Genomic DNA, 7,765 nt, shown 5'->3' on the forward strand with positions numbered 1-7,765 from the left:
CCAGTATCACTTTATATGCATTATGTCTAGAGCAATGGTTTTCCACAGAGGTGATTTTGTCCCCTTGAGCACTTGACAATGTCTGGAAATCATCTCGGCTGAAGCGGCTTGCTACAGGTGTCTCGTGGGCAGAGGCCAGGGATGCAGCTGACCATCCTACAATGCAGAGGACAGTCCCCACACAAAGAATCAATGAGTTTGAGATGTCCCTAGTGCCACGGCTGAGAAACGCTGGTTAGACACACATCCACATCCACACGAGAGTCACAGGAGCTGTTTAACATTGCAGAATGTTCTTGCCTGCTGCTATGTGCAATTGTTGTGAACACTACACTAATTATAGGTAACTCCAGAATTACAGATTGGAACACGAAGAGAAGCAGGAAAACGGACATGCGACACATAATGTATTATGCAAGAACCTACTGCGCTCTTGCTTTGTGAGAAGAAGGTTTGACATTTTAATTAGTCGTTTACCTGAGCGCTTCTGCCAATCAATCCCCCGCCTTCCCCAGTCAAGACACGTTCTGAAATAATGTCCATCTCTAACATCAGAAGCAACACAACCCACCAATCATGACATTTACACACAGCCACATTTTGTTTCAAGGACAAAAGGCAGAGATGTGGAGAAGGATTGCCCTGGAGCCTGAATGGTGTCCTTCAAGGGAGGGAGTTCAAGGTTATGGGTCATGCCGTACCAGAGTCAAGCAGCAGATCCCGAGTGACAGAGGTGGCCACATTTTCCTATTTTTCTTCGTGTAGTTTCTGGGGCTTTGGGGGTGGGGCTCTGGAGCGTGAGGCCCAGGGTAGGGGCAAGGAGAGGGCACGGACCCTTGTCAACCATGGGTTCTGAGCAGGAACAGGGGAGAGCTGAGGGGATGTTAATATTGGATCATTAGTGGTTTCCCAACTCTTTCGCAGAAGAGCATAGAGCTTGGCTGCCAAAATATTAGGACTGAAAGCAGCTGGCAAAAATGCTCAGTGATGAAGTGAGCCTGCTTGGAGAAGCTAAAGGAAAAGCTCTGCAGAGACTGTGACTGGAGAAGAAACCTGGTTCTCAGGTCCCTTTTGGGAAGCCGCCACCCCAACAGGTGGGGCTCCCTCTGACCTCAGGCCCTCGGGGCTCCTTTGAAGCAGGTATAATCCAGAACCTGTGCTTATGGCAGGTCCTGGCTGGGGCTGGGAACTAGGGAGACCTTGTCACTGCCCTAAAGAAATTCCCAGCTTAATAGTAAATTTAGTCTCAATAGTAATATTCTTAATATTAGTTTCATTAATGAAATTGGAAAGTAAAGAGTAGACAGAGAAACCCACCTCTGTATAACCTCAGCTAATATTTCTAAAGAGACAGGTCCAAGGGGAGGTTAGGTGACAGCCACGTGTGTGGGGGAGTGTTGAGGGGAGAGGGGAGATGCGGGGGTTCATTAGTCCTCATCCCGTGTCCCTCCACAAACAGCCTCCCGTTGGTCCCCGCCGCACCTCTGCACAGGAAGCCAGGCAGTTTTCCTGTTTCCATTTCACAGGTGAGGACACTGACTTTAAAACACAGAGTAACTTGCTCAGGGCGGCACAGCCAGTAGGTGCAGAACCAAAAGTGAGACCTGGTCTTCTGGTTCGAAGAAAATGCTCTTTCCCGTGATAGCAGCGTTTCAGTGTGTGACGCCAGCAACTTCAATTATTGTAAGGGGTTCATGAACGCAAACGTGCAGTAAGAGCCATTCATAGCTTCAACCAATAGATTATCACCACCATCCTGGGAAGAGGGCCCAGAAGCTTTTGACTCTTCCAGGGAAGAGTCTGGGAACCACTATGTCACCCCATGCCGTATCATGGCCTCCTGGAAGACAGGTGACATGCTGAGCCCATCCTGAGGCAGGAGACACTGAGCACAGCCATTTCTGGGAGTGGAGATACTAGGATTGTGGCACAAATGTTTGCTCTATGTTTTGTGGTGTACAACAGACCTACAACTCAGACAGAGAACTAGAGAACCCTACATACAGTAGGTGCTCAAAAAATTGTGTCACCTGACCAAGTGACCGGCTGAATCTGAGAAGAAGAGAAGTCAAACAACAAATGGGGAACCAGCCTTCTGGTGGTGTTTAGGGTGGGGAAATCGGCAGGCACATCCCCTCACCTATTAGGGGAAAAGGAACGGAAACAGACAGCGAAAGCATTTAGCAGTTTGGTAAACACAGCAAAGCTGTTGTTTTTGGAATAACACAACTGTGCAGTCTCATTAGAGGTTCTAATGGGAACGGAAAAGAAATACTCATGGCCAATTTCCTTTCTCTTCTTGCCATTAGGAATGCATTTTTAAAACACCCAGTAGGGTGTTAAGTTCTCAATCACTATGAGTTTGATCATTCATTCCTTCATTTGTTCATTCAACAAATGTTCACTGTGCCTTACATGCCAGGCACAGATCTGGGTGTTGGGGTTGTAACGGTGAACAAAGCAGAAAAGAGGCTCGGCCCGCATGCAGCTTACATTCTAGACAACAAAGGCATTCAATATAAACTAAGTGAGCGGGGTATCAGATGGAGACAAGGAGGCGGGGAAAGCGGGCATGGAGGGAAATTGCAGTTTTAAACCGGATGATCAGGACAAAAAGCCTCACTGGGAAGGTGAAATCTGAACCAAAGCCTGAGGATAAGAGGAAACAAGCCAGGCAGGTGTGTTCTGGGAGCAGCCAGGACCCCACTGTGGAGCGACCAGAGTGAGCCACCGGGAAGGGGTGGTCTGAGGGGCAGGTGGAAACCAGGAGAGCACAGAGGACGGGGAGCCCCGCGAAGTCCCAAAAAGCCTCAACTACTTCAACTGCCTCAATGACTGCTAGAGACTGAGCAAGATGAGGACAGAGAATTGACTGTTGTTGAGTAACATGGAGTTAACCTTGAGTTTGATACAAACAGTTGCAAAGTCATGGGGTGGAGTGACTGACAGCCTGACTTTGGAGGTTTAAGAGAAGAGGGGAGGAAACGTGTTCAGTGAATACAGACAACTCTTTGGAGGAGCTGGATTCAAAAGGGGGTGTAGGAAGGGGTGAGCGTAGCTGGAGGTGGCTGTTTCTATGCTGATAGGATGGTCCCACACAGGAGGAATGGATGATATGAGACGGGGAAGGAGTGCTGGAGGAAGGGAGCAGGTGAATGGAGCTTTGATCAGAGCCCAGGTGCGTCCTTCGTAACAATAGGAGAGCAGGTACCCAGGCTCGGAAGCAGGGAGGATGGGATGCGCTGGTGGGAGATGGTGGGCGTTCCCTTCTTACTGCTTCACCCTTCCCAGTGAAGTAGGAAGTGAGGTCAGGGGCTAAAGTGGGGGGAGGGGAGGGGTATTGCAGGCTCGAGAGGAGACATGCCTCCCAGGTCTGTAGGGAGGGTTCACTGAGATGCCGCAAGCCCAGGGCCTGGCACAGAGAAGGTAATTATGAATATTAGCGCCTTTCCCTGGACCTGAAAGGAATCCCTCTACTGTCTGTGTGAGAGTTGTTAATAACAGATTTTTAAATTATGCTTATTATTATTATTATTATAGTTTTTGTTCAATAGTAAACATTACAGAAAATGCAGAAAAGTATAAAGAAAAAATCACTTATACTCTCTCTCCGAAGATGGATGTACATCTTTCCAGCCCTTTTTCTAGGAGTATATATTATATATACTTTTTGTTGCCTGAAACTGTTTTCACCTCACACTGTATTTCACTATTTTCCCATGTCATTTGTTAGCGTCCAGAAGTGTGATTTTCAATAGCTCTGCAGCATTCCATCATGTGGTTGTTCCATGATGTATCTTAAAACGTTCCCTATTTGGGCCATTAGCGTTAAAACCAATTTTTCACAGGTGTAAGTAACAATGCAAGGGACATCTCTTGCAGAGAATCTTTTCACTCTGGTGAGCTCTTCAGGATAAAAGTTCTTAGCAGCTGGGTCAAAGGATAGGGACATTTTTGAGGCTTCTGATCCGTACTGCCCGACGGCCTTCCAGAAAGGTCGCCCCGATGGATGTCTCCGCTGGCAGCACAGGAGAGCGCCCTGGCATGGTCATTTTTAAAACCTTTGCCAAGCCTTCATGCATTGATTATTTTAATTTGCTTTCTCCTGATAACCTGTAAAGTTAAACTTCTTTTCGTATGTTCACATCATTTGCAATTTCCCTGAAATGCCTCTGTGCAGGGGAGTTTGAGGAAAAGCCTCTTAGTGGAAATCCTTCTTCTTCTTTTGTTTTTTTAATTAAATGCATTGGGGCAATGTTGGTTCACGTGACATAAGTCTCAGGTGTATGCCTTTATGATACCATACCTGTGTGCTCCACGGCGCGCTGACCACCGGAAGCCCGGTCTCCTCTGTCCCCCGTCTTTGACACCCCCTGCCCTTTCCTGCAGCTGCTGGAGTTGTCTGGCTGGTCTGTTTCTATGATGCTCCCCCGGACAAGACCCCGGTGCTCCGGAGGCCAGTGTGTGGGCGATGCAATCCTTCAACCCCTTCCTGCCCTTCGAGGGCACCTCCCTATCAGGGTGACTTGAGCGGTGTCTGCAGGATTCGTTCCAAGCCCCAGGAGACCCAAAGTCCTTTTTAAGATTCCACAGACAATTTCATCCCGCCCGCGACCCAGCCAGCAGGAGCCTCGGGGCGAGCTGAGCCCACAGACAGGGCGCTGAGCCCCGCTCCGCCTTCCTGCCCGTGTGGCGCCCGGGACAGGCCGCTGAAATGTCCCTCCTCTCCCGGGGCAGCTGCAGCATTAACGCCATTTTTGTTTCAGTGCTTTTCCCCAAAATATCCTTCACACTCATTTTATTTGGTTGAGACTCAGCTTGTCCTTTTTCATCCAGAGCATCAGAGACCCTACGAACAGAAGCTTCAGTCAAAAGGGAAGCTATTCCAGCAAATGTCTGGGAAATAGAAAAACTCCTTTTTCAAACAGCTCATTTGGTTAGAGACGCCTTCACACTCACTGTCTCTTTTTATACACACACACACCCCTCTACACACACTTAACCTATACAGCACACGACATCATACTACAGATAGACACACACATGAACACCCCCCCCATCACGGCCACCACACCCTCAGCCCCCTCGCGCGCACACCCCCCTTTCCACGCCCTCCCATTCCAGCCCTCCATCTTCCTCCCTCCAAACCACGTGTGGCCGCGTGACCTCTGTGAGGATGAGGGACCCGTGCTGCCTGCATTTCCTATCACAACAGGCCCTGAAGCTGCCCCCACCATGAGGAGAGGGGAGGGGAGGGAAGGGGCAGAATGTGCCCAAGCTGGGGCCCTGGGATGGATCAGAGGAATAATTAGAAATTTGTGAGCCGTGAGCGAGGCAATAACTCCAGTCCAGAGCAGCCCTGGGACGCGGCCTTCCACCTGCGTGCTCATGCACGTGGCTCAGGGGACCTGCCGTCGGGAATAAGTCTAGTCCCCAGCAGATGGTCAGGCCGAGACAACAAGAACCTGGAAGCATCCACCCTTCTAATTTTCTTCCACTTTCCTCATTTAAAGATAAAGAAAAATGTGAAAAATAAAGCCTCAGAGGTATGAGGACCTACAACCGCATAGCTCTGCTAATTGGAAAGAGCAAATTTAATCAACATTGGTGATCAGCTTTATGGGTTTTCTGTGGTAAAATTTTCACGCTGCATCAGTCACTCCCTCTCCTCCTTACCCAGAGTATTCTCGGAGACCAGCGCTATTTTTAATACCTGCCTTGGAAAAACATCATTCAGAAAGCAAATCTGCTACAAGCTCTCCCAGTGAGCGGCCGAGCCAAATCCAGACGACTCCCCGCGTGACTGAGCTTTGGGATTATCCACACCTCCGCTGGACTTCCCTTCCGTTTGGATGATTGAAAATGGTTCCCTCTTGACTGGAGCTGTCAAGGTTCCGTGACTTATCCCAAGCAAATTACTTCCACCATCGAGAGTTTTCCGAGTGGCGGTAGAGGTGTTGGAGGGTAGCGGTTGAGCTCGTGGGCTCTGGGTTCAAATATAAGACTATGTGAGTCCTAATAGCACTGGGCACTAGGCACTGAGCGTTAGGTCTGTCTCCTGGAGCCTGAGCCTGAACTCGATGGATCACAACAGGGCTGAGCTCATGGGGCAGGCGGAGGGTAGTCAGTGACGAGATGCACAGCACCCAGCACACAGTGGAGCTGCAGCAAATGGCGCTACCATTGTTAGGAACGCGCCCAAGCTTCCACCGCCCTGCTGTCCAGCAGGTGGGCACATCCGGTTGGAGCTCTTCTTGGGCTGCAACAGGAAACTAAGGAGGGAGCTTTTAGCTGCCTCATTTCAAAAAGGCGAACTGTCATTTGTCAGTTGTAGTGACAGACCAGCAGGATGCACCCGTATTTAATTCTACCTGTTCCCAGGTGTCAGTGGCCCAAAGCCATCACGTTCCCAGCCTTCCCAGAGTTCCCTCTAAGGAGACCCTCTTTGTCTAGTTCAGCTCATTCTCCTATTTGGAAAGAAGTCTTCCTTTCCTTTATACTAAATTGGCAACTCATTATTGTAGTAATAATACCTGCTATAACCAGTCAATCTGCCTTTCACTAGTAAATTATTATTATGTACTTGGCTAAAGAGGCCCGTGCTGTTGTAATTTGTAATTTGTAAGTGCCAGATGAAGCACGACAATAAAACTGGAAGCAATAATAATGACACCTTATGTTTCCACGGTGCATTTATTTTTCAAGTACGCAGCTGCTCCCTGCCCCCCTTGGCCAAGAAGTCCTCACATCATGCTTTTATCCCATTTGGAACCCTAAGTTTTTGGGTCACATGTCCTTTTTGAAATCTTCATGAGTCTGCAAGCTCTGGTGACAGGCACAGCAGGCAGAGCCAAACCTGGTGGGGGTCGGGGGGCTGTATTTTTACAAACGTGTGCCCCTGACCCCAAAGAGGCAGCTTCTTTATTACGGCCATTTATTGTTTACAAAGCACTGCAGGCGTACATGGCATTTTCTGAGACACAAAGACAAGGTCCCTGCCCCACGTGGGGGAGGCTGATCCAGCGTTTCATCTGTCTGAGCTGAGCCGCGGGGATGCAGGGCAAGCAGGCAGAAGAGGCGGGAGCAAGGCCTGAGGGGTCAGGTGGAAGGAAGGCTCTCTGAGGAGTTTTAAAGGAGAAAGTCAGGGGCATGAAGCCTGAAGCATCACTCCAGGACCCAGAAGGGGTTCAATGATGTCCTGCATGGCAGCTCGGGGAAGAGAGATCCTGCCCGCGTGCCTTGGAACAGCTGGGGACAAGTAAGTGGAAAAACTAAGAAGAGACAAATGCTCTGTTGGTCCCAGGAGCCTCTATACCAGCCTGTACCTGCCTGTGCCCTACCCTCCTGCAAATTGTCTTGTTTTCTTCTGTTTTGTTTTGGAGAGTGATCATGGCAGGGAGACGCATGAGTCAGTTTTGTTTTGTTTTTTAATGTGTTGTTATTAATTCACTGTGTAGCTAAAGCAGATTCATTTTCCTCCTCAAGAAGGGTAATTTTTCAGGTATATGGACCCCCAATCTTTAGCCACCCTCTGCCGCTGGTCAATTATTCCTCTTCTGTGGTGTCTGCCTGGGCCAGGCCAGCCCTGATGATGCCTCCCAGGGCCTGTGCGCTGCCCTCACCTGCCTGCGTCATCCGCAGCAGCTGTGTACTTGAAAATCCCAAGAGATGAGCAAAGCCCCCGGATGACGGACCAACAGGGAAAAGGATGTGAAAAAGCAGGGAGGTTGGGGCCGAAGCTGCCCTCTCCCCTGAGAGGAGACAG

This window comes from Pteronotus mesoamericanus, unplaced genomic scaffold (assembly GCF_021234165.1).
Source record: "Pteronotus mesoamericanus isolate MK-2021 breed Mesoamerican mustached bat unplaced genomic scaffold, CSHL_Meso_final scaffold_99, whole genome shotgun sequence".
NCBI classification, from domain to species: Eukaryota; Metazoa; Chordata; class Mammalia; order Chiroptera; family Mormoopidae; genus Pteronotus; species Pteronotus mesoamericanus.